This window comes from Rattus norvegicus, chromosome 14, assembly GCF_021556685.1.
Source record: "Rattus norvegicus strain SHRSP/BbbUtx chromosome 14, alternate assembly SHRSP_T2T, whole genome shotgun sequence".
In the NCBI taxonomy this organism is placed as follows: Eukaryota; Metazoa; Chordata; class Mammalia; order Rodentia; family Muridae; genus Rattus; species Rattus norvegicus.
This window is the reverse complement of record NC_141547.1, coordinates 41,059,597-41,085,194: the sequence shown is the minus strand read 5'-3', so window position 1 is coordinate 41,085,194 and position 25,598 is coordinate 41,059,597. Positions and strand designations below refer to the sequence as shown.

The 25,598-nt window shown below is 46.3% G+C and overlaps 1 long non-coding RNA gene across 2 annotated transcripts in view; it reads left to right on the top strand.

Moving 5' to 3' along the window:
- LOC108352745 (uncharacterized) overlaps positions 1-20,661 on the top strand; it is a 35,564-nt gene extending 14,903 nt beyond the window's left edge. Inside the window, exons 2-5 of one of the 2 annotated variants that reach the window (XR_015637421.1) lie at positions 14,231-14,735; positions 18,573-18,731; positions 19,706-19,764; positions 20,491-20,661. This is a non-coding gene — a long non-coding RNA (uncharacterized LOC108352745). The remainder of the gene's footprint in view (positions 1-14,230; positions 14,736-18,572; positions 18,732-19,705; positions 19,765-20,490) is intronic. The other variant, XR_015637420.1, reaches the window with a different exon arrangement.
- The last annotated feature ends 4,937 nt before the right edge of the window (positions 20,662-25,598 follow it).

Sequence of the window (25,598 nt, the reverse complement as noted above, 5' to 3'; positions counted from 1 at the left end):
AGGTTCGTGTTCTTGTGTGAGCTGCTTTTTACGTCTCTGTGAAGGGGACAATACTAGTGTCCACTTGGCAGCATTGTTCTGAGGTACTTGATCAGTGCTCGACACAGAGAGCATTTGATAAAGATTAGCTCCTCCCTCCCCTCCGCCCAACCCTCCCCTGCTCTTTACTGACAGATTCAGATGGAGTCCTAGGTGTGCAACATAGGGTTTCTGGCAGTCAGCGTGTGCTGCTGGCCCTTCCACAGGCGACAAGAAGTGCGCAAACTTTGAAACCGGTCCCTGGATCCAGATTCTCATTCCACCCCTGTGTGTGAAATCCTGGGTGGGTTTATTAAACCACGGTGAGTTAGGCATGGTACTGTGTCCATTTTTCACATGGAACCAGAACGATCCCTCCAGATTCATATGGGATGAGCAGTCCATTAACACCTGTTGCTCCAACCCTCTGCCCAAGGGGTAGCACAGGGAGAGCGGGTGAGGCCACCCAGGATCCACCTCCGTCTTGCTTTGCCTCTCTTCTCTACACCGAGACTTCCGGGTCTCCTATTTTGTCCCTGTCTAGCTCCCAAGATTTTACTATTCTGGAATTCAGAAAATAGTTCAGTTGCCAAAATTGGTTGAATGAGCTACTTTTAAAATTAGTCAAGTGATTAAAAAGTACTGCTTTGCAGCGTAGTTCCAATGAGTCCCCTTCACAGAAGCGTCCTGTAGGATAATGTTTTGACAAGAGCTGAGGATTTACAAAACTGACCTCAGGAGAACTCTGCTGTCCCCTCCCAGGAAAACACATACATTGCCTAAGTTTCCCTCCCTAAACTGGAGGAACAAGATAATGAAAGCAGGTAATGGAGACTTACCACCCCTCAGGTCCACAGTGAGGTCCTCTTGGGGATGCTGGTTTAGTCCTATCTGGATGGCCTGGGGCTTCAACTTTGGCTCTTTAATTTAAGATTGGTTCAGTAGCTCATGTTTATGGATAAATGAGTAAAACAGTAAAGATCAAAAGCGAAAAATAAAATTGCTATGGAATTCAATATTTCAGAAGCCCAAGCCCAGTAAACGGTAGCGAAGTGTGGTGTTCAGGAGAGGCCCCCACTTATGATAATGTGCCTAACAAGGAAATGAGATTGACACAGCGCTTCTGTTTCCCTGTCCCCCGAGGTTAGAGATTATGCAGCTCGTGTTGCTGTTTTTAGCTTCTTTGGTAATTCCTATGGTGAGAGACGGCACTCTGCATATTTGTCACGTTGCTCTTCTGTCAGGTGCCAGGGTCTATGAGGTAGCAAGAAAATGCTGGTCTCCTTTGAGCTCTGAACTGCCCCCAACCCCCACCCCATAGCGGCCCATTGCCCCTTTCTCAGGGCTCTCTTCTTTATTTATGTTCTGTTGCCAGGGAATTCCATGAGTCTGTCTAGCAACAATCGGTGCTGGGTGAGATGCTGTCTAAAGGAGGCCTGGACTGATAAAAGGTTTCACGTCATTTGAAACCATGTTGTATACCACGGGCTTTTCAGCTGCCAGGGAAGGTGAATTGTCCTGGGAGATGAGCATGAGGCTGAGTGAAAAGCAGGCTGGTTAGGCTTCTTTACCACAGAACCACCGTGTGGAGGGACCCACTGCTTTCGTAATTGAATGGTACTTGGCGATAAGTGAACACCCAGTCGTATTCGTCAGGGTTTCCCAGAGGAGGAAAGCACGAATGCACAGCCTGCTGGATAGGTGGGCAGATTTGACATGGTTTTATTGGCAGTTTATGATGGAGCAACAGAGGACTTAAGAGCGTTTTGTTAAGGAGATTAGAAGATACATTCTGATCCCCAAAGACTGCTCTGTGCTCAAACCACTTCACGTAGGCTTTGAATCACGGTGCTGCCTTGCTATAGATTCCCAAACCCATGGCAGCTGGCAGGCCTGACCAGTGGCCCTGGAGCGGCTCCCGGGTGTATTCCGGAGCAGGAAGCGGCTTCACGGGGACTTTCTGAAAAGAGAGCAGTTGGTCTTAGAAACCTCTCTCTACAATGTTACACTTCCCTGACTTTGAAAGAAAACTTGAGTTTCTTTCATTGTGGAAAGTTCATTGTGGAAAGGCAAAACAGAAACATAAAATTAAAAACAAAACTGTTACCCATAATACCACTCTCCACAAACTTGGACTTACACTCATCTTGCTGCCTTTTTTTTTTTTTTTTAAGTTCATGTGTCTACATGCTTAGCAAATATGGAATTCTATCATACAGCTTGTCTAAAGCCTCTCCCTCTTCCCCTGTTTTTCCTCTTTTCTTTCTAGAAATGATGGGAGGGCAGTTTAGAGGTCTGGGCAGGGGACTAGCCTTTTTGAGTGAGGAGGCAGTATGGAACGTTTTATTTACACTGCTTTGCCTCATCAGAACACCAGCCCAGGAAGCCAGCAGCAGCCAGCCCAGCCCCTTGTGCATCTCCCATGCTCCCTTTGACTCTCCTCATTCATGGAGACTGTCTTTCTTGTTTCTTCTTTTATCTTCTCTGCAGACACTTCTGGTGTTTGTAGTTTATAACTTTGTGGAGTTTTACCAGGACTTTTTTTCTTTTTTTTTTAAATAGAAGGCCTTGTTTTATAGCTCAAGCTGGCCTTACTTATCCCTGTCAGTCAGGGTGTGCTTTAGCCTGGGAAGTGGTATCTGCTTTCCTTCCTGACACTCAGTCTTAGGAGTCATTAGCCCTCTTCTTGCCCTCTCCTTTATTTCTTCTCTCCTCATGTTCCCGCTGTGCCTCCCAAAACTTCTGACTGGACTACAACTGAGTTCTGAATATGGTCCAGAATCTGTAGTTCTTAAGATCCATGTACAACCTGGCATTGGGAAGGGACACCTCATTTTCAACCAGTGCTGTCTTGGCCAGCTCTTTAATTGACAGAGATGCCATGTGTGCATTTTGGGAAAATGACCTTCCAGCTGGGCTGTGAAAACCTCAGTGGGAATGCTCCAGCTGGGTTGGTGGGTGTGTAGGGACATTGTGGCAGCCTTGTTCTGTTTTGTTTTGCTTTACTTGTTTGGAGACGGGGGCTCACTATGTTGCACTGGCTGCCCTGGAGCTCACTATACAGACCAAGCTGGTCTCGAACTCATAGCAATCCTCCTGCCTCTGCCTCCCAAGCACTTGGATTAAAAGCGAGTACCTCTACAGCCTGCTCTCATTTTGGAAGTCTTAATTAATCTTCACTTTATGGCTGTCATATGACTTTCTTGTTCAGGCCACAGCCTACACAGCACAAGGACACGTCTGTCCTTGATCTCACCCTCTGTCCCATCATGCTCCGTCCACAGCAGTGTGTCTGTTTCTGGAAATGTCCCGGAATACTTGTCCCTCACTTTCTGTTCCCTCTGCCTGGGACTCGCCTGTTGATCCCCACCACTCCCTTCAGCCACACCACTCCCTTCTCCACCTCTGTTAAGTCCTTGTGGTTAGAGTCTCCTGTAAGCTTGCCCTGAGGAGAGGATCATAGTGTCACCTGCTCAGGGAGGCCTCCCAACTGCCAAGATCTCCTCCCGGATTTCATTGCTTTCTTATAATCCTTGTAACTTCTCTGCCTGTTCTTCCTAGCATGAAAACTCCAGAAAAGCACAGGGTTTTGCTCACTGCAGTAGCCCAAGCACATGGGATGGTGCTTTAATTGATAAATATTTGTCAGATGGATGAATCAGAAGCAATTTCCTCAAGGTTCAAATGACCATGACCAGAGAATCCTTCCTATATAAATACAGATGTCTGCTCACTAATGGAATAGACGTCCCTATGTAAAGTGGCTACAGCATAAAGTCTGTTTGAGTCTTCATTGTCACTGGGGACTTAAATATGCATTTCGGTGGAGAGACTTTTCCCCAGGAAATTAAACAAGGATTGGGAAAGCTTCCAGACCTGTGGTATTGCTGGCCACTGTCAGTCAGACCTGCTGCTGCCTGCTGTCTCAGAACTCACCTCTCCATTCCTGCTCTTTCTTGACACTTGCAGCCCTTGGTGGCAACTCTCACGTGATCTCTGTCTCCAAGAGGCTTCTGTTGTTGTTGTTGTTGTTGTTGTTGTTGTTGTTGTAGTAACTGTCCAGATTCTGTCACTCCACCCTCATTGTATTCTGAACTTCCTGTTCTCTTTCTTGGAGTTATTGTATGGTGTCATTGTCTAGGAGTTTCTGATCACTATCTCACAGATAGAAGCGAAGTCACCGTAGAAGACGTGCAGACTCCACCTCCGCATCTTACTGGCCCCACAGCAGCTCTAGCAGATGTTTCTTGGCGTCCTCCAGGGTGAATCTTGCCGTTGCTGTGCCAGCTGTAAGAAATGCTCACTGCGCTGCCCACTCTTGTCTTCTGCTTTGGCTCTTGTTGGCTGAGATCTGTGACAAAGAGCGCCCACCTCTGTGGTCATACGTAAACCAGAGGTGGCCCCAGGTTCTATGTCAGTATTCTCCCGAGGCTGGGGCTCTCCTCGTGCCAGGAAGAAGTAGCATGTAGGGAGAGGGCCAGTACCTCTGGGCGCTGACAAACATCGCTTGGGTTTGATCTTTATTTCTTAAGTTTTTGCTCTTTTGTTTGTTTGCCATCTAGTTGAAATTTTGGGATGACAGTTGGCATGATTTCTGTTATTCCTATGGAATTTTCAGAAATCTCAAGAGCAGTTTGGCCCAAGCTCCATTGGTTTCCTGGGATCTGAATGATTGAATGAGGGATGCTGGGATGGGAACATGACCCATGCCTTGTTCCAAAGAGTCACTGTTTTACCTTGTGTAGGGGAAAATGTTACCTCAACCAACTAGGTCTTTTGTGAATAGCCATGGTGGGGAGTTGGGGTGATGGCTCATTAAAAGTGCTTGCTTTGCAAGCATAGGGCACCTAAGTTTGAACCCCCAGCACTGACATAAAAATCTGGTCATGAATGTATGTGCCTATAACCTCAGCGTTGAGGAATGGATCCCAAGAGTTTGCTGGGCAGCTAGCCTACTGGCAAGCTTCCGATGCAGTGTAGACCCTGTGTCAAGAGAGTAAGGCAGAGAGTGACAGAGGAAGACACCCTCCCTATGCGCGCGCACACACACACACACACACACACACACACACACACACACACACACAGTGCCTAGGGTGGTGTCAGCACATGGTTCACATGTTTTCTCATTGGCTTCTTTGTTGTGCAGTTTGAACATTTACTGCATGCTAGAGGACGAGAAGATAACCATGAGCCAGCCACAAAGTGTGGCTCCTACCCGCCTGGCACTTGCTTACTGTCTAGGAGAGGACAAAGCTATTGAGCAGATGACGGTACAGCGGTTCTAGAGGGAATAGGAGTAATCGAGCAAAGTCCAGGCTTCCTGAGGCTGCGTGGGGCAGGCACAGTGGAAGGCTCCTGGGCTGTGAGAAAGGAGGCAGAGACAGCGTCTCTGAGGGACTGACAACAGAGGCTGAGGAGTAGCCATCCAGAGAAGAGTGCTCCAGGCAGAGAACCATTCACATGCTAACTATGAGTAAAACAGAGTTCCAGCAGAAGCTTCATTTCAAGCATTAATCTCAATGAAGTCCAGAAACCCATCTCGTTTCTGGTGACTTGGGACACATTTCTTAGGACCTGTTTCCTGCTCTGACAGTACTTGTGTTAAGAAAATGGCAAGATTCTTTAGTTGAGTGACTTGGGTTTCTGATCTCTCTATGTATCTAAGTATCTCATGTGTCTGCTGTCTACCTGTCTGCTGCCTATCTTCTGTCTGTCTGCCTGCCTATCTATCTATCTACCTATCTATCTATCCATCCATCCATCCATCCATCCATCCATCCATCCATCCATCCATCGTTTGTTTGTTTTGTGACAGGGTCTTGCTGTGCTATGTAGGCAAGGCTAAGCTTGAATCTAAGAGTCTACACCTTTAATTATAGACAAAAGCCCTGTGGTGCCTCTGTCTTTTGTTTTATTTAACACATTTGCTAGCTATAGTCCTTTGCTCGAGTGTTTCATATTTTTAAGGTATTTTTCTAAATTAAAAATTGATGTATGGGGTTGGGGATTTAGCTCAGTGGTAGAGCGCTTGCCTAGGAAGCGCAAGGCCCTGGGTTCAGTCCCCAGCTCCGAAAAAAAGAACCAAAAAAAAAATTGATGTAAGGAGACACCCAGAGGCCTGCCTGTCATGTGGCCTGCCGGAAGTGGGAGCCACAATGATGGGCAAGTGTGTGGAGAGATGGGAAAGAAAGAAGCCGACGATTTGAGGACTATGAGGAGAGGCAGACCTGGAGACATGAGGGTGGAGAGGAGCAGCTAATATGGGTAGCCTGTGCGGCCACCCGAGATCATGGTGAGTCCCAGCCCATGCTGCCACCGAGGGCCATGTCTGTGTCCATGGACAGGCAGCAGCGGGGTCTGAGTCGATGCCCATGGCTCATATAACCATGAAGATCACTCTGCTGCCTGGGACCATATTAATGTCCAAAGGCTGTGCAAAGCTGGCCCCACCCCTTGCTGGCTGCAACACTTGGGAGAGTGGACCCTGTGTGTCACCTGGGCAGCACAGTAGAGCTGGCCCTATAGCAAAGTCGCAGATGAGCCAGCCTGAGGGCATGAGCACAGGAGAAACAGTCCTGCCCTTGGCCTGGGCAAAGCAGGAGAGCTGGCCCTGGTGGTAAAGGTACAAGAGAACTGGCTGGCTGGCCCAGACTCAGGGCTTTAAGATGGCCCACCCCAGCATCTACCTCAACTATGAACTGCTGGAGCACATGAAAGGGGTGGTCCTGCAGATCCAAAGCTGCAGCTTCTCCAGGACACACGTCAACAACAGACTGTCCGAGAGGATCTAGTATTGATGGTGTGGGAGAAGCCAGAGGCCTCAAAGCAGACCAATGACTCATTGCAAAGAACATTCGCAGGTGAAGATATGTGCATGCGCAGAAGGCTTTACTGAGATCACACGTCACACGTTGCGGCTTCCACATGTTTTGTTTTATTATTTTCTTTGAGGAAGGAGGTTGCAAGGACGGATATGAAGGGATGGGGAGATGAATGGGATTGGGACGCATGATGTGAAACTCACAGAGAATCAATAAAAAGTTTAAAAAAAATAGTGTAAGTGGGTATTGTGTGCTCAGCGTATCTCCCTTCTCCTCTCCTGCGCCCCTCCCCCTCCCCTTTAGCCTCCTTTGTTCCCTAGATACTTTCGATTCTGCTTTCAAGACTTGTGGCCCATATCTGTTTAAAATCTAGGAACCACAAATGAGAGGAAACACCTAGGTATGTTTTCAAAGTGGACCAGCTTCATGCTGTGACGCACCAGGCCGGCCCACAGAAAGCCACTAAATGTTTACGGAAGAGAAATCCAGAAGCGAAGGTGGAAGAGAAAATGTTTAAGAATAATGGAACTAGATTTCCATACGGAGGACTGTCTGTTAGACCTGGGCGTGCAGCTTCATAGGGATGGGTATTTGAACCTTTTTAGGAGGGTTTTTTTGTTGTTGTTGTTGTTTTGTTATTGTTTTAGGTTTGGTTTGTCTTGTGGCTGGGGTCTGAACTGAGAGCCCTGAGTAAGCTAAGCGTATGTCCTTCCACTGTGGAGGCATCTTCCTTGCTACTCAGTCGTCCTACATGTATTTAATGAGCACTTACTCTGCGGGTTCTGTATTGGGAATTGGTGGAAAACTAAAGTTCATTTTCTATCCCATAGGATTGGGAGGCACAGGCAATAAGTACCCCTGGAAAGATGTGCCGTCTTAGTGACTGCCGAGAAGGAAAACTGGGAGTGGATGGCCTTAGCTTTCTGTTGCTGGGATAAGACACAATGATGAAAAGCAACTCGGGGGTGAAGGGTGTGGTTCACTTATAATTCCACATCCTCTCCATCGCTGAGGGAAGTCAGGGCAGGAACTGAGGCAGATGCCTTAGAGGAATGCTGCCTTAGAGGAATGCTGCTTACTGGCTTTCTCAGCCGGCTTTCATACATAACCCAGGACCCCTGCCCAGGGATGGTCCCTCCCACCGTGGGTGTGGCCCCCTCACATCAGTCACTAATGAAGAAAATGCTCCCCAGGCTTGCATGCAGTCCAGTCCCATGGAGGCATCATTTCAATTGTGGGACCCTCTTCTCAGAGAACTCTAGCTTGTGTCATTGACAGACAAACAAAACCCAACCAGACGTGCTGGATAGAGAAAAAGGGAGATGGAAGCATCTAGGTTTGCACAGGCAGCCAAGACGGCTGTGACGAAGTAACACTTTTAGTTGAGACTTGGAAGAAAGTATGGGAAGGGGCTGGAGAGATGGCTCAGGGGCTAAGAGCATTGTCTTCTCTTCAAGAGGTCATGAGTTCAATTCTGAGCAACCACCTGGTGGCTCACAAACAGATGTAACTGGATGCAGTTTCTCCTTCTGGTGTGTCAGAGACAGTGTATTCATGAGAGAGAGAGAGAGAGAGAGAGAGAGAGAGAGAGAGAGAGAGAGAGAGAGAGACAGACAGACAGACAGAGACAGAGAGACAGACAGAGAGACAGAAACAGGAAGCAATGTGGCTTTGTAAGGAAACAAAGGAGTAGATATTTGTGTACTTCGAGGACTGCAAAGGACTGTCATGTTCACTGTGGAATGGCCCATCAGTACTAGTAAAAATGTTAAGATTTTTACTTTAATTTTTTATTTTATGCATGCCCTGCCTTTATGTATGTTCTGTGCTGTTGGAGACCAGAATAGGGAGTCAGATGCATGTGAGCTGGAGTACAGACACTTGTTAGCTTCTGGGTATGTGCTGGGAACTGAACCCTGGTCCTTTTAAGGAGCAGCAAGTGCTCTTAACCACTGACCCATCTCTCCAGCCCATGGAAACTGAGTTTTGATATAGTGAGGTAGATGTTTGGAATGCCTTTACTAAAACGTGACAGCCTGTGATACATGTTTTATTCAAGGCCATCAGGGATGGTGGTGACCTTGGTTGTTAGGCTGTGATGCTTGTTGCTGGCAGGGTCACCACTTTCCCACCTGCATTCAATCTGGGAAACTTCACTTTTGTCTGTTTCACATATGGGCTCTGGATAGATTTTTTTTATTCCCATTGCTTTAAAATTAATTAAAATTACTCTTGTATGTGATGTTTATAAAAATGAATAGAAAGCGATGAGAAATGAATATAGATTGTGCTCTATTAGGGAACTGTGAAGATCTCCAACTTTAGCTGTAACATTGCTGTTGGGGATCACGGAGAGAATTCTTCGCATCACTGCTGAGAGAGCAGGGAAAGGTAGGGATAGTGGTTACAGGGGGCAATTCATAAAGCTATCAATTGTGTGCCAGTAGAAATTTATCTAACAGGGTGCAGTGTTGGCCACACAAGGTAACACACAACTGTCATCCCAGGGTTTGGGAGACTGAGGCAGGGGCATTTTGAGTTTGACATAAGTTATATAGTGAGGTAAAGGCCTGACTGGGATACATAGCAGGGTTCTTTTTCAAAAGCAAAACAGGAAATAAAGCAAAAAGTGTGTGTGTGTGTGTGTGTGTGTGTGTGTGTGTACATGTCTCTCTGTGTTTGTCTGTATATGTATATGTATGTGTGTGTATGAGCATGTGCATGCATGTACATATGTATGTGTGTGATGTATATGTGTATGTGTAAATGTGTATGACTCTGTGTCTGTGTATACGTGTGTGTGTGTGTGTGTGTGTGTGTGTGTGTGTGTGTGTCCATCTAGAGGACCTGGTATCAGGAGGAATGCAGAGTAGAGGCTTAAAAACATGCCACAGGTTGCAAATAGAACTTGTCCTTTTTGCTCCTTCTCCTTTGCATTGTACTAGAAGATGGCGGGGAAATGTCTAATGACTGATGTTTTAAACATTAGCATAAGAAAATTTCAAGAATCTAAATGACTCTTATCTACCCTGGAAAGGCACCACCTTATTCTTGTTTGACATTTACTAAATAGCTACAATATTCGAGCTTCAGGTTTTCAAATGTGATTTATTTACAAAGAGACGAACCTTTAACACTTGGGGCCTCAGTAGAAAGATTGGGGAAATGCTTAGGGGGCAAAATGTTCGCTGCGTAATCACAGGGACCAGAGTTGGGACCCCCAGAGCCCAGGAGAATGCTGGGTGGGCATGGTGGGCTGACTGGAATCCAAACACGGGGAAGGCTGAATTAGGGGATCCCCAGAGCAAACTGGTTAGCCACACTACCCATATTGGAGAGCTTCGGGTTCAACTGAGAGGCTCTGCCTTAGTGAATGAGATGGAGAGGAAGGAAGGAAGACAGGAGGGCAGCTCCAGGCCTTTACCCTAAACACACACATATACATGTGTACCTACTTGTATTTGTGTGCTCATACACATACAAATACACGCATGCACACACACACACACATACATGCACGCACATGAAAAGCAATGGAAACACTTTAGTAGATGATTGTACTTACAGACACCCACTGCTAGATTTTTCGTCAGACATTTTGCTTCCATTCATCTTATTTATTTATGTATTTATTTATATCTATTTATTTTTTAGTTTACTTTGGGTGATAGGGCCAGACAAACGCTAACCACTGAGTTATATTTCTGTTTCCACTACTTCTTAAATCCCAAGTAACCCAAAGCTTGGTTTGTTTTCTCTCATTCCAAAGAGAACAAAGTTGTATAGTGTTGCAAAGTAAGGGAGTGGCAGAGCTCAGCCTGGAGGTGACCAATTCCACCCCATTCTGTGGCTGCTGTAGGGAGCCAGCTCCCGGGATGGGAAGGGTCATTTTCCCAGGAACGACACCAGTGGAAGTGAGGGTCTGTGTGGCAGGCAGCTTCGCATGCTGTTTTAGTTAGGGTTGATTGCTGTGAAGAGATGCCAGGACCACACGACCATAGCAACTCTTATAAAGACAAACATTTAGGTGGGGCTGGCTTACTGTTTCAGAGGTGTAGTCCATTATGGCCACTGTGGGAGCACGGCAGCGTGCAGGCAGACATGGTGCTGGAGAAGGAGCTGGGAGCTCCAGCTCTTGATCTGAAGGCAGCAGAGGAAACTGTGTGCCACACTGGGTATAACTTGAGCCCTGGAGACCTCAATGCCCACCCCCACAGCAACACGTGGGTTCTCTAACAAAGGCACACCCACTCCAACAAAACCATACCTCTTAACAGTGCCACTCCCTACGGGCCAAGCATTCAAACAGGTGTCTATGGGGACCATATCTCATCAACCACACACGCCCCTTTCTTTTGGCAGATGCTGGGGATTGAACCCAGGGCCTTACACATGCTAGACAAGAGCTTTACCATTGAACCAATAAATTTATCTCTAGTTATGGACACATAGCATCTTTGCCTACGTTCTTTGGATCCTAAAATGTAAAACATAATTTTGATTAAAGGTTACATATACATGGGAAGGACCAGATATGCTATGAATAAATGTACATAGGTCCCAGTGCAGAAAACAAACACAGGGGATCTGACATTCTTCAGTTGCTGAAAACTCAGGCTAAGTTGGGCTGACCCCACTTCTCCCCAACCTCTCCTCCTGTCTCTCCCCCCTCCCTGCTACCCTCCCTCAGTCGGAGAAAAAGGTAAGGAGTCATCACCAGTTTCTTTAAGTGGAGCCAAGGCCAGCCGATGTTTAAAGACACTGAAAGGACAAACATTAAAGCAGTGCCGGGCAGTAATCAGGCATCAGATAATGATTCAGACCACGAGGTCATGAAGCAAACGCCCTTCTAACATAGACCATTGCTTAAGCATGTCTAATGCTTCAGAAAGAGTTGATTTGCTAGTCTCCAGGTAGTACATCCAGATAATCACCTGTGTCTGGAGAAAGAGGCCATGACACCCTTAATGATTACTAATGTCGCTTTTCATTTCATTCCCTTCCTCCCACCAGAAAAACTTACACAGAACCAGGCGTTCTGACACACCCTTTTGGGTTGACTTATAGTAAACTTCATCATTCATAACACTAAATTTTCTGATCAGAAGACTTTACATCTTTGTACATCTTTTTGAACATACAATGCATGAGGCACAGAGCAAGCCCAGCAATGCACCTGCCAAGCCAGTGAGATGGCTCAGTGGGTAAAAGCACTTGCTGCCAAGACTGATGATCTGAGTTCCATCCCCGGGACCCACGTGACGGATGGACAGAACCAACTCCTGCCCTCTGGCCTCCACACTCCTGCCGTGGGTGTGTGAGGACGTTCTAATTACTTGGAAAAAATAAAAGGGGTGGGAAGGAGTCTTCCCTGTGTGGGGGTGTATGCTCTCCCAGTGGAAAGCTGGGGGTTTTGTTTGCTGGGGGTTTTATTTTGGGAACTGTCTCTAGGGATTTAAGCCACACACCTCTCATCATTCCTTTGTCTTGTTGTGCTTAGCAGGCTTTGCAGCAGCATCTAAGGACCCAACGTGGCGTTAGGTTACGGTTTTACATAAAGCTCTTCTTTTTCTTTTTAAACCATGATCCTGGGGATGAGACTCAAAGGTATTTCTACATAGTAACTAATTGGAGATGCAGGCAGGAAAAAAGTCTTTGTACAGTAATATCACTTATGCAATCAAAGCCACTTAATGTTGCAGGAATTTATTCATTATACGTAACCTATAAGTAAGCAAAGACTATCGTAATTTTGGTTATATATCAATAAAACTGTCTAAATGAACATGTATATGTGAAAACTGAGAGTTCTGCATCCATCTGAAGGCAAGCAGGAGAGTCTGTCCTCCTCAAGCTGCTAGGAGGAGCTCTCTCCCGAAATGGGTGGAGCCGAGCACAGGAGGAAACCTCCAAAGCCCACCCCCAGAGTGACTTCCTCCAACAAGGCCACGAAACAAGTTATTTGTAGTCATTCTCCCTGACTATAGTGATTGTAGGTGAATTTTATTTCTATCATTAACTGTTAGGAAGTTCTCTTACACATCAGCAATTGTCATATGTTTGCTTTACACTTTTTTTAAAGAGGAGATTCGACTAAAAACAATAAAGATGTTCTCTCTCTTTTTTCTCTTCTTTCTTTCTTCCTTCCTTCCTTCCTTCCTTTCTTTCTTTTTTTTTCAGATTTGAAGCAAACTTTCCTTGGATGGCTACTCAGTTAAATAATCAACCTTTGGAGCTGCTGGCTGTTATAATAATTATGTATCTCTTCTTTGTAGCTTAAAGTGAGGTAGCCAGAGAAAGAAAGCAGATCGGGAAGGTTGTTTATGCCAAAAAAGTACATCCAATGAAAATCTTTTCTTTACAGTTGGTGTGTGTGTGTGTGTGTGTGTGTGTGTGTGTGTGTGTGTGTGTGTATTCATGTGGCACCCAGGACAACCTTGGGTGCTGTTCCTTTATTGAGACAGGGTCTCACTTTGGTCTGGAGCTCACTAGACTATGAGGTTTGTTTTGTTCATCCTCAAGCCCAGGTTTCTGCTTTTCTTTTTCTCCTCAGCACTGGGATGCTAAACACATACCACCCTGAGCAGCTTTTTTTATCCATTTGGTGTGAGTTCTAGGGATCAAGCTCAGGTCATGCCTGTGGGACAATCAGGTTCTAATGAAGCTGTCCTGTCTTACCAGCCTCCCAAGGCCTTCTATTCCTTTTTCTTTCCTGTTTCCTGTTCCCAAAGCCATTTATTGGAAGATATGTTAGACTTTTGTGTGTCTTTCTGTTTAGGGTCAGGGGGTTGACAAGGTGTGGTGATTGCTAGTTTCTGCCTGGAGAGTCTTGCAAGGTCAGGGGTGGCCATTCTCTTCTTTTTCTTTTCTTTTTTTTTTTTATTAACTTGAGTATTTCTTATTTACATTTCGAGTGTTATTCCCTTTCCCGGTTTACATCCCCCTAACCCCTCCCCCTCCCCTTCTTTATGGGTATTCCTCTCCCCATCCTCCCCCCTTCTTTTTCTTTTTTTAAGTCTTTATTAGCCAGCCAGTGACACTCTCTCTCTCTCTCTCTCTCTCAGATTTATTTATTTATTTATTATATGTAAGTACACACCAGAAGAGGGCATCAGATCTCATTACAGATGGTTGTGAGCCGCCATGTGGGTGCTGGGAATTGAACTCAGGATCTCTGGAAGAGCAGTCAGTGCTCTTAACCACTGAGCTATCTCTCCAGTCCAGGGGTGGTCATTGTTAAATGTAAAGGTCATAGGAGAAAGAGGGTTTTATTCTAGTATTTGGATTTTATATTAGATGTTAGGTGCTCTACCACATAGCTGTATTCCTAGCTCCCTAGGCTGGCACTTTATGTTTCTAACAAGATTATCACTAATTTATCCATCCAGGTACAGATATGCAACAATAACTATATGGAGATGTATATTAGACTCCTGGAGCTGAATATCACTGTGCAGAAGATGGCTGATGGTTTGAGTATGGACGAGTGAAGACATGGGACAGAAGCCCAGCCAGTCAGACAGCCTCAGAGGATGCAGAACAGCCTGGGAACAGAGAGGAGGCTCAAGACAATGAAAACCGATACCACGGGAGGAAGCACTTCTGAAGGAGAAATGGATTCAGTTCCAACAGGCTTGGAGACATTTAGCAAAATATAAATAAAAAGATAAGACAACGTGCTAAGTAATCATTATTGAGGACCTTGCTGAGAACATATGATGCCAGGCTGAGGAACGTGGGGTATACCTACCTGGCAGGGCACCTAGCGCAGCACACTCGGGGCTCTGGATTTATGCCCCGCACCAGAGAGGGTAAAGGGAATAAGGACAGACTGAGAAGGAGAGCAAGAGAATCCTGCTTTCCTGAGACTCTGAGAGGGAAGAGCGAGTCTGGGTAGGCACTGTTGATGCATGAGTTTCATTTGGAAGAGGGGAGATGGTGGGACAGGCACATGTTGAGGGATCACGGGCTCGACTGAAGAATGAGACCACCTTTGAAAACAGTTTGTCAGTGTAACTTAGTTACATGATGTCACAGGGAATGTTTCAAATCTGACAAGATGGGAGGTAGGGTTTGGATATAGCTCAAGTGTGGTCTCCAAAGGTTGTTTGTTTCTTCCTTCCTTTCATTATTTTTTGTTCGTTAATCTTTTTTTCAGTCCAGTCTTTATACCCCTCCCTGTCTGCCCTCTGACTGCTCCTCATCCAATACCTCTGCCCCACCCTCCACCCCCAGCCCTACCTCACCTGTCTTCCCCATCCCCTGGGGGGTTAGGTGTGTCTTCTCTCACTGAGGCCACACCAGGCAGTCCTCTGCTGTGTATGTCAGAGGCCTCAGTCAGCTAGTATCTGCTGCCTGGCTGGTGGCTCAGTGTCTGAGAAATCTCAGGGATCCAGGTTAGCTGAGGCTGCTGGTCTTCCTATGGGGATGCCCTTCTCACCTTCTTCCAGTCTTTCCCTAATTCAACCACAGGGCTCCCTGGTTTCTGAACATCTGTTAGGTGTGAGTGTCTGCATCTCACTCTTTCAGCTGCTTGTTGGGCCTCTCAGAGGAAGGCTTTGCTAGATAGACTCCTGTCTCTCAGCACAATATAGCATTAGTGATAGTGTCAGGCCCTGGGGCCTCCCCTTGAGCTGGCTCCCATGTTAGGCCTGTTGCTGGACCTCCTTTTCCTCAGGCTCTTCTCCATTTTTGTCCCTGCAGTTTTTTCAGACAGGAAAAATTCTGGGTCAGAGTTTTTGACTGTGGGATGGCAACCCCATCCCTCGACTTGATGTCCTGGTCCTCAACTGGGGGGTGGACTCTACAAGTTCCTTCTCCCGACTGTAGAGCACTTTATGCAAGGTCCCTCCCTTTGAGTTCTGAGAGTCTTTCACCTCCCAGATCTCTGGTACATTCTAGAGGATCCCCCCACCTCCTATTCCTGAGGTTGTCTGTTTTTCTTCTTTCTGCTGGCCCTCATGGCTTCAGTCCTGTTCTGCTGCTCAATACTTGATCATACTCCCCTTCCCCCCGTCCCCATTCCCATCGTGGCTGCTTTCTTCTCCTTTCCAAGTGGGATTGAGACATCGGTTTACTTCCAGCTGGGGAGGTGTGGGAGGTGTGGGAACTTTAGGAGGTGGGGTCTGCTGAGGCAGCTGCCCTTAAATGGATGAATGGAGCTCATCGCAGGATCACTAGGCCTTCTTGAGAGTGAGCCTGAGCCCTGAGTGGTTTCCTTGGGTTGGTTTTGTGGTGTGGTCTCTTCCACATTGTTTGCTTTTACCTTGCTTTCAGAACCTAGGTGAGGCACCCAGGAAGGTGAGGCACCCAGGAAGGTGAGGCACCCAGGAAGGTGAGGCACCCAGGAAGGTGAGGCACCCAGGAAGGTGAGGCACCCAGGAAGGGCTTCACCAGGGTTCAACCAACACCTGCCCAAGCCCTTTGAGCTGCCAGAATTGTGAGCTAAGAAACTCACTTTCTTTGTAAAGTTACCATATCTTGGATATCTTATGAGAGTAGGAAATAGACTATTGCGATCGGTGTTCTTATAAAAAGGGGAAATTTAGTTATGCTTGTACGAACAGCGAGAACACCGTGTGAATCAGGGGTAGAACTTGGGATGATGTGACCATAAGCCAAGGATCACCAAAGATTGCCAGAAAGCCACCAGAACCTAGAGAAGAGGCCTGGGCCAGACATTACCCTGATGCCTTTAGGGAGAAGACTTTTTTTCAGAACCCTGTTTTTAACCTGAACCCTTAGGACCAAGAGACAATGCATCTCTGTGTTCAAGCCACTCTGAGGCAGTCATTTATGGAACTTTGTTGTTTCAGTTTTGGGGAAGGGGGACAGGGAGATCAAAGCAGGAGAGACAGAGTGGACTGGAGAGTTAGTTCAGGATCTGGTTTAGAGACGGTGGCGTATTCTTCTAGTGACCGTTGTGAGAAATGAGTTAAACTACATGGTAATGTTAGGCAGGCAATCTTTTTCGAATATGAAATATCTGCCATAGACTCTTATGGTCAAAGCCAGAGGATCCTGGTTGGTAATTCTATTGTGGAATGCCCTGGGAACTTCAGGAGGCAAAATCTAGCAGTAGGAAGAAGGTCACCAGAGATGGGAGATGTGTCCCTAGGGGTTCTTATCTTCTGGAACCCTCTCTTCTGTCTGTCTTTGCTTCTTGGTCTCCTGGTGTGAGCTACTCTGCTCTGCCTTGTGTTTGCTTCAGTGGCCTGAATAATGAGGAGCCAAGGGCCACCTCTTCCCTCATTTCCTTCAGGCCTTTGTCATCATTAGTGAAAGTCCTGATTGAGGCCACACCCAGGGTTCTGGTGGTGTGTTTCTCTGTTTCTATCTAGAGGTCATTTCTATATCCCACTCTTGAGACAACTCTGACTGTGAGTTTTTAAAAAAATTGATCTCTGCTCTGTTGCGTAAGACCAATAAAATCTAGTATCATTGCAGGGCTTAATTCATAATGCTCTCAGAGATAGCAGTTACGGTAAGCCGGCGGTATAAATCTGGGAGTATTGATGGAAAGTGTTCACACAGATGTTTTCAAGTACCTCAACTCGAGCAGCAAAGTGGGAGTGAGCAAGTAACAAATGGCATTCAACAGTCGTTTAACAAATTGATTTCCACTAAAATGAAAATGAAGAAAGATTCATATCTTGGCTGAATATTAATTCTTATGCTCTTTATAGCGGGCCGAATTAATCTTTAGGGTGAAATTCATAACTCAACCAAATGAACACTACACACGGCAACAGGAAGTTTATTCAACGAGACGAAGCTGTCGCTTGACTCTCGTTCTTCATTCGTTTTGGGGGACACCAATGTATTCCCACATGATGGCTACCATATTGACTTTGTAAGCGATCTCTGATGATTATCGTGCTAAAGGGATACAAAGAATGTTCTAGACAGGAGAGAGGCTGTTTTGTGTTAATGCCTAGAAAAATTGGGTATGAGAATCCAGGAGAATTAATGGTGATTCGTGGAGTGAGGAAGGGGGAAAGAGAAAGTACGTTAGCTACCTAAGCCGTGTGATCTTGGGGAACCCCTCCGGGGCTCTTTCCTCATCCTGAGCACAAGGTAAAGAGCCACCTGCTGTCCTGTGTGAAGGCATCCAGGAGAGTACACTGCAGTAGAAGCTCAGAGGACATAGGAGCGTCTTCCATTGAAGACTCTTAGCGAGGCAGTGTTTGGAGCATGGGAAGCATGGGGATTACGGAGCTGGGTGATCTGGATAAACATTTTGTCTCGGCGTCATTCCAGTGTGTGCTTAACCTATCACATAGTACTTACTAAACCTCCCCACACTTTTCTTTTTCGTCTGAATTTCTTATTGCCTGAGGTCGTGTATTGGTGGCAAGAGGTGCTATAAAAGGTAACATATGACAACATGACCCTGAGGACTACCAGTGGCCTATGTGACACATATTGACATATATAGAGATATAAATATAGATACAGATATAGATATTTTAAATCCATTTTTCCCGCAAGTGATTTTACTTTCTGCCTGCTAGATGCTCATTGAAACATATTGAAGATCTGAACAAAATGCTTAACTGTCATCTGCAGGAACTTGTCAGGAAAAATATCCAAGTTCGTTCTGTTCTGTCTACACTGTGAATATGGTTTGTACAATGCACAACCTGCCGAGAATTACACAGTATGGCGCCTAATGATGGCATAATGTAGCATTTCCTGGTCTCTTCCTCATTCTGCCTCTCCTGTCTCCAGGTGGAACGCTCCCTCCACAGAGCCTTACCTGGACAGCCTACATCCCATGCGGAGCCGTGAAGACCCCTAGTGAGGCATCTTTGTGGGAAGCAAAAGTAGTCAAGGAAGTTCTCACATCAACTTTGTTGGCGCCAGTCTTACCCAGAGTCAGGCTGACAGGTCCAGGCCGTGCTCTCTTTATCCTATAGTCTCATCTCCTAGGGCATCTTATGAATGTGAAACATGAGGAAATAAAAATGAGTCCCCTACAGAGAAAAGCCGTCGCACCTACCTGTAGGGGAAGACCAGGTGCTGGGGCCTGCCCTTCAGACTTGAGGCCTTAGCCAACGGCCATTTACAGTCACCCTGACTGAGGTGGTTTGAATGTTCTGGGCCCATAGAGAGTGGTACCATTAGGCTGTGTGGCCTTGTCAGAGGAAGTGTATCACTGTGGGGGTGGGCTTTGGAGGCCTCCACCTATGCTCAGGCTCTGCCCATTGTGGCAAAGATCTTTTTCCTAGCTGTCTGGGATGGCAGTCTTCTGGCTGCCTTTGGATCACAATGTAGAACGTTAGGCTCCTCCAGCCCCATGGCTGCCTGGATGCTGCCATGCTTCCTGCCATGACAATAATGGCAGGAACTGTAAGCCAGTCCCATTTAAACGTCATCCTTGGTCATGTCTCTTCATAGCAATGGAAACCCTAAGACACTAAGACATGTCACCACACCTGACGACGCCAGTGTCTAGGAAGTGACTACTACCACCTTTGTGACCTTCATCTTTTTACTGTCACAGCTACCAACCCCCAGGCCACATCTCCCATGTTACAGCTCCACTTCTCCGCACTTCGTTTGAAGTCTCTACTTTCCATAGCTCTGACACTTTTGGGCTGCAGCTGCTACTTAACACCCTTGTCTGCTGCTCACCCTTCTTTCTCTGAAATTCACCACTCTCTCCTGCCCTTTGATCAGAGCTCATGATGATCAGTGTGTTTTAGATAGCTTGGGTTCTTTCTTTCAGTCACATGTCCCTGGCAAAATCCTGACCTGGGATTTGCCTACGTCCCTCTTAAGCAAGTGGGCCTCACTGCCTTATGGCAGCCCCACCCCTCCCTAGTCCTCAGGAATGCTTGGTTATTACTCTTCCCCTGCAGCCAGCTCGCTCCCTCAAGCCTCCCAGCCTCCCACTGCTTCTTCCTACTTACTGTGAATGGTGAGTAGACTTTCGAGAAAACAAACCTTTCTCTTCTACCCCTGGGATCCCAACTCCCTCCCTCCCTTCTTCTGCTACATCCTCAGGTTCTGCTACCTAAGCTTCGCCCTTCTCTACCTGTCACCCCTCAAACACCTGATGTTAGCCAATCGTTTTCAGTAATTGCGCCAATGTCTGTTTTCATTGTCGAATCTCTGAAAGGACCTGATCTCTTCCCCACAGCAGTCATCGCTGTGAGAACTTCCTGCTTAGTTCTCTGTTCACCTGATCTCTGGTCTCCACAGAACACACTTAAGTCCCACAAAAGCAAGGACCGCGTCCATTGTAAGTCCCTAGCATGACGCTCGGAACCTTGTAGGTAAAGTGTTGAACTTTGGATTGACTGAGCCATCTGTAAGATTTTGGCTAAGTCAGTCATTTTTTGAATGTAAGCATCCTTTATTCCATTAAATATTTCTCTCAGATTTATAAAATGATTATGAGAAACACTGAGTCATTTCGTTTTGAAAACCGTATGTTTAAACTTAGGTGTTTCCATTTAGGTGGGTGTCTGTTAACTCCTTGCTATGGAAGATGAGGAAATTAGCATTCCCCACTTCCTTTTACTCCCCCCTTCCTGTTTTGACCATGTCATTATATATTGGTGACATTTGTAACATATAAACCTGTTCTGTAACTCTTATTAACTCAGTTATTTAATCTTATTTTAAAAATATTATTTTACAGGGTTGGAGAGATGGCTCGGTGGCTAAGAACACAGACTGCTCTCCCGGAGGTCCTGAGTTCAATTCCTAGCAACCACATGGTGGCTCACAACCATCTGTCATGGGATCCAAGACAATGACAGTGCACAGTGTACTTACACAAAACAAATCAATAAATATTTTAAAAATATTATTTTATGTGACTGTGTTTTGCCTTCATGTATGTCTGTGTACCACTTGCATACCTGGTGCCCATGGGGTGCAGAAGAGGGCTCTGAGCTCCCTGGAACTGACACTACAGAGCCGGGAATCAAACCTGGGTCTTCGGGAAGAGCCAATCATTGACCTATCGTTCCAGCCCCTTAGTTAATCTTAGTTTTCCTCTTTTTAAAGACTTATTTATTTATTTTATGTATATGAGTGCTCTGTATGTATGTACACTTGCGCCCCAAAGAGGGCATCAGGTCTCATTACAGATGGTTGTGATACCGGAAATTGAACTTAGGACCTTTGGAAGAGCAGCCAGTGCTTTTAACCGGGGAGCCATCTCTCCAGCCTCTAATCTTAGTTTTCTATTTATGTGAATTCATTTCTCACTATCAAAGAAAGAAAACTCCTTTTGGTAACTTTAAACCGTAAAGGAATTGACCAGAAGGCTGTTCCATAACTCAGGGGGGAAGTGCTGGGAATCTTGCCGCAGGGTAACAGCTCAGAGTGTGGTAGCTTGAAGGAGAAATGTCTTCCTTAGCCTCGGCCCTTGGAGCCGAGGTGGAACGTGGTAAGACGTGCTGGGTGTGGAAAGTTCGGAGGGCGTGGCTTCCCCAGAGGAAGTACGTCGATGGAGGTGGGCCTTTAGAGAGTCTCGACTAGGACTTGAAGTTCCAGGACACGAGTTCTCAACTTCCTTTTCCTGTTGTCATCCTTGCCATCCGCTGCCATGCTGCCATGCTGCCATGCCTCCGCATCACCACATCTTCCCATCATTATGGTGACGGACTTGTCCTGGAACCATAAGCCAAATAAAGCCTTCCTTCTGTGAGTTTCCTTGGGATGCTGCGCCCACGTGCTGCGCCAGCAGATGTGGCCTGGCCACAGCGCCACCCCCCCCAACTCCACGTTCTCCCCCTCCTCCCCCCTCCCCTCGCCGCCCTACCCGCAGGCGCTCCCTCCACCCACACAAGTTGCCTTCTCTCTTCCCATGATCCTCCCTTCTGGCTTCTCTGGCACTCCTTCAGCCTCTTCGCTTGTGTTTGGATGACTTCTTGTCACTTTGTTCCATTTTGTTTTTCTCCCTGTGAGCAGTCTTTGCAAACGGTTCTAATGTAAAACAAATGAGTCCCCGCCACTCTTTTACTGTGTTTGAGAATTCAGCTTTTCCCACTTTAAAGTTGTAACACTTTCTCCCCTCAGCTCTTTCCTTTTTACTTTGGGAATATGTGGGGGAAAGGAAGGGACAGAGGGGGCTGTAGCTGTGAGAAAGCATTAAAACACATTCTGTTCTTTAGTTTAAAAGTTGTTTATTAAAGGTCTTAACTTGTAGCCTAGGCTCATCACAGACTTGTGATCCTCCCGTATCAGCTTTAGTATGGACAAACATGGACTACCAAACTTCACTGTTGTATATCTGGATTCTGTCAAATGATCTGTGTGACAGTTTTATCCATCTTGGAGCATGGCGTGCCTGTGTCCCAAGGCTCCCTTGTTTAGGATTATTCCATGCCCTTGGACTCTTACCCCCACCCACCCCAGCTCTCAGTTTACCCTAAGGGCGTGTTAAAGCAAATGGGCTGTGGCTGTCTCCTCCCATTTTATCCTTCTCTCCTTAGAAGCGATTCTTAATTGCTTCCAGTTCAAAGATGGATGGGTGCAGATTTCCCTCATCGATTTCTTTTTATCCTTAGAGCAAAATAATTGTCATTCAGAATTTCTGACTTCCTGCTACTATAGTCGATGGGCCTCGGGTGGTGGTAGTGAATGGCCAAGATTGCTGCAAGTCAAAGGTGGTGCCCAGAGATGTGCTTGCTCCCTACTCATTTTATTTGGCTGTTAGAAGGGAGAGTTTGTTGTTGTTGTTTGTTTGTTTGTTTTGTTTTCTGACTGATTGATTTTTAAGGCTTGTGGTCCGGAGACGTGTAGGTCTACCATCCTACATATAAACCCTTTATTTGCTTAACCCATTTCCAGACAGATTTTTCTGACACTCATGAACCAACAGTAATAAATGATGTCATGCCATAGATGTAGTCTTTCTGGTGAGAACAGAGGGACTTCATACATGTCTGCTCAAGTACCTTTCCACAACAGTCAGGGATAGAAGACTGTGATCAGGAGTATAACGGATTTTTTTCAAACCTTTTTTTTAAAATGATGGTTCTTAAATGATTTAACCTCCCTTGTAGCCTACCACCCACCAGAGGTAGTGAGAAAGAAAGAATGGAGGGGGTGGGGGAGTGGACTTGTTTAGAAAGGTTCTTTGGGGGGTTGGGGATTTAGCTCAGTGGTAGAGCGCTTGCCTAGGAAGCGCAAGGCCCTGGGTTCGGTCTCCAGCTTGGGAAAAAAAAAAAAAGAAAGGTTCTTTGGGGCAACTCCTGTCTGTGATGTCTGGAAATGGACAGTTCAGTTTGCAAGTTAGCAGGCAGTGACAGCTCAGTCCACTCTCAAACACTCCAGCATTTCAGTTCTGTAACAGTGGTGACACAACCTAGCAGAGACAGCCAGGCCTCAGCCTTGACTCGAGTCAGTAGGAGGGGCCAGGAGGAATGCCAGAAGTTCTGGACTTTGCTTCTCTCAGTGAAGCAAAGATCAGCAAAGACACGAGACCACAAGTCTTGCACAGCTAGCTCTGTGCTCAACCTCTGTCACTGTCCATCGAGTCCTATTTACACCCTCCAAACATCACGTGTCCTCCGTGTGTCTTGCCTCAGCACATGTGGCTGTCGGTCTGTGGAAGCTGCAGGAAACTGCAGCACACCAGCAGAAGTGTTTTTGGTGCGTTTCTCTATGGAGTCCCAACAAATGCAGACCCCAAAGGGTCTTAGAAATGCCCCAAAACACGAGCTTGCAGGGATATTTCAGACTTAAGCCACAATAGTTAGGGTTACTATTGCTGTGACGAAACGCCATGACCAAAATCAAGGTGGGGAGAGGGGGAGGGTTTCTTTGCCTTACATTTCCACTTTGTAGTCCATCACTGAAGGAAGTCAGGACAGAAACTCAAGCAGAAGTGTTCCCTAGAGACAGGAGCTGATGCAGAGGCCATGGAGGAATGCTGCCTCAGCCTGCTTTCCTGCAGAACTCAGAATCACCTACCCAGGGGTGATCCCGCCCACAATTTGCTGGGTCCCCCCCACATCAATCACCAATTAAGAAAGTGCCCTACAGGCTTGCCTACAGCTTGATCTTGTGTGTCTGAAAGGCTCCCTTTCCTCCAGTGACTCTAACTTGTGTATAGTTGACACAAAGCACACCAGCACATCCACCCAGTGTTACACGGGAAGCCTTAAAGCATGCGTGTTGGAGGCATCTCAAGGATGTGTGATACTAAAGCAGGGCTTCTCAGTCTGTGGGTTGAGACCCTTTGGGAGTTCAATAACCTTTCTCAGGGGTTGCCTAAAACCATCAGAAGACGCAGACATTTACATTACATTTCATAACAGTAGCAAAATTACGGTTATGAAAAGTAGCAGTGAAATAATTTTATGATGGGGGATCACCACAATAAAATAAGCGGTATTAAAGTGTTTGCAGCTTTAGGAAGGTTGAGAAGCAGTGTACTGGAGGTTGGGATATTCCCATCAGAGGTCAGGGTATCATCGCACAGTAACAAAATGGTCTTATTTCTACAGCAGGAAGCACCATGGGGTAGAGTTTCCGTTAACAGTCTTGCACATGCTTGTGTTTTCCCACCAAATGCCTTGGGGAAACTTGGTTTACAGAGCTTTCTGGGTTTCAGAATTAGGGATTAAGGATTTTAGACCGTATCATATGATGGCCTCCTCAGGATCCCTCGACACAAGCTAGGTTGACAGGAACAATTATTTAGACACCATTGGTAAAGAGCTATTCTTTTAGGCAAAACATAGACAGTGTTATCAGTTGCTCCAAGGGAGCTCCTGTGATTTTTGGAGAATTAAGCCATGATGTCAGGGTGGAGGGCATTCAGTTGTGTCATTTGTCACAGCAGAGGGTGTATCCCTCTCTTTGCACTAAATCTCTCTCAGGTTATGCCCAAGATTCTAGCCTGAGGCACCCAGAGAGTCAGCGTGCTGGAAGGAATCCAGGGGCCATAGACTCTTGGGGAGATGGGAAAAGCTATTACTGTATTCTCATAGTCATTTGATGTGTACTTTTTGAGCATGTTCTCTTTGCCAAATATTATAAATTCCATCTGCATAAGCTTTTATTGTTTATCTAATGTTTCATGTGCACTGATGCTTTTTACAACCCTGAAAGGAAGGTGCAGTAAATATTGTCATCCTGGTCGGACTGCTGAGGAAGCAAAGTCCTGCAGAGGTTAAGAGTCACTTTAAGGCACAGAAGTGGTTGGTATGAGACAAAAAGCCAGTTCTCTCTTCTGTGGTACACACGTAGAGGTTTGCACTTTGAGAAAACAAGAGTGAATGCATATTTTAATCTCATAACAGTAATCTGTTCTGCAGATCGTGGGCAGACATCAGATTCGATTGAAGTGGCTTTAGCAAATGTCTTCTCATAGAGCCTGCTCAGCCTGGGGTAGTTAATCAGATGTTTCTTGGGATAAAAGGCTGCCACGTGCCTTGTCTCTGCTCTGAATCCTTCTCAGTACCTGCATGACCAAGAGTTTATTTTCTTAATGGCTACAAGGCAGGCTGATGTCCCTCCATGGGAATTAGCATCCTTGTCCAAAGTCAGTATTGCTTCATAGACACAGCCCACGACCTATGTCTGAGAAGGGATCGAGAAAGCCCAGTTCCTCTGCCTGGACTGGGGACAACTCTGAAGGAGGACCCCTGATTCAGACCCTCTCTGGGGCTGGCTGAGTCGATGGTGTAATTTTGCCACAGTCTGTCTTTCCCTCCATCTCTCTTTGCCTCCTGTGAAAACTATGTCCAAATCCACCGCTGTACCTCAGAGTCTACTTGTTGGGAACTC